The sequence below is a fragment of the Nannospalax galili genome, unplaced genomic scaffold, assembly GCF_000622305.1.
Source record: "Nannospalax galili isolate Female #2095 unplaced genomic scaffold, S.galili_v1.0 scaffold24, whole genome shotgun sequence".
Lineage (NCBI taxonomy): Eukaryota > Metazoa > Chordata > Mammalia > Rodentia > Spalacidae > Nannospalax > Nannospalax galili.
In genome coordinates, this window is record NW_008352654.1 from 3,250,397 (window position 1) to 3,251,531 (window position 1,135).

Consider the following 1,135-nt stretch of genomic DNA (forward strand, 5'->3'; position numbering starts at 1 on the left):
TATCACAGAAATGCAGATGAGGGAGCACTCTGTTCTAAGTCCAACCACACCTGCTCTGCCCACCCAAGCTGCTGGGAAACCTTCCCAGTCCAGTCAAATCACTGGAACAAGCTTGTTCATAGTGTGGGGCTGGCCAGAACTTGGGGTCACACTGGGAAGATCCCACTATGTCCTGCAGAGTGACCCTGCCCTTTCTCTTTAGACACCTCGGTTTCCCCATGCAGAAAGTGGGGAGAGAAAATCAGGGTGCTGCAACAGACAAGAGTCTCCAGAGTCACATTTGTCACCTGCTGTATTGGCAAGAGGAAGGTGTTGGTAAAGTGAAAATTCCTGTCTTTCTAAGAGCCTCTGGAATGAGCCCCAATCACAGGGTCAGGGTTGCAGGGCCACCTCTGCCACTGAGCAGTAGTGTGTGACCCTGGACAAATCACTTAGCATCCTCGACTCTCAATTTGCCCATCTGTAAAATGGAGCTTGTAGTGCTTGTCTTTCCACAGTAACACTGGGAGCAAGTGGCCAAAAGTATAGTGTTACATAAACAACCACTGCAAAGCCAAGCTTGTCTGGGGGGACTCCAAATGCTTTCTGAGTCTACCCAAAGCTAGATGCCTTCTTGGAGTCTCCCTCTTGATGGGAAGGAGCTTTTACAAGGACGAGGTTGCCTGTGGTCAGGGCTACTAAGCCAGGGCTGTGGCCATCGAGACCATGACTAGGCAGGCGCAGTGATGAAAGGTGAGGCTCTGCACTGGGGCTGGGGACACACACACACACACACGACTATACAGATAATCAGCTTGGAATGGAGAACCAACTTCTGTTCAGACATAGCACTTTGACTTTGGTTTGCAGTCCAGCTCTGTCACTTTCTAGCTGGTTAACCTTGATCAAATGACTGTGCTTCTGTGAGTCTCACTGCCCACATGTGTGAGGTAGAGAAATAAGGTCTGCTCAGAGATACGGCAGACACTTTATAAGAAGGTTGATAAAGACCTCAGTGCAGGCCTTGTAAAAAGAAGGCCTCCGGTCTCTGGTAGCAATTGTCACTTTGTGCAGAGGCCACCAAGGAGAGAGAATGATGCTTTTGAGCCCCGTCTCAAATTCCTGCAGAGTACCTCTGTTCCACTACAGCTTTATA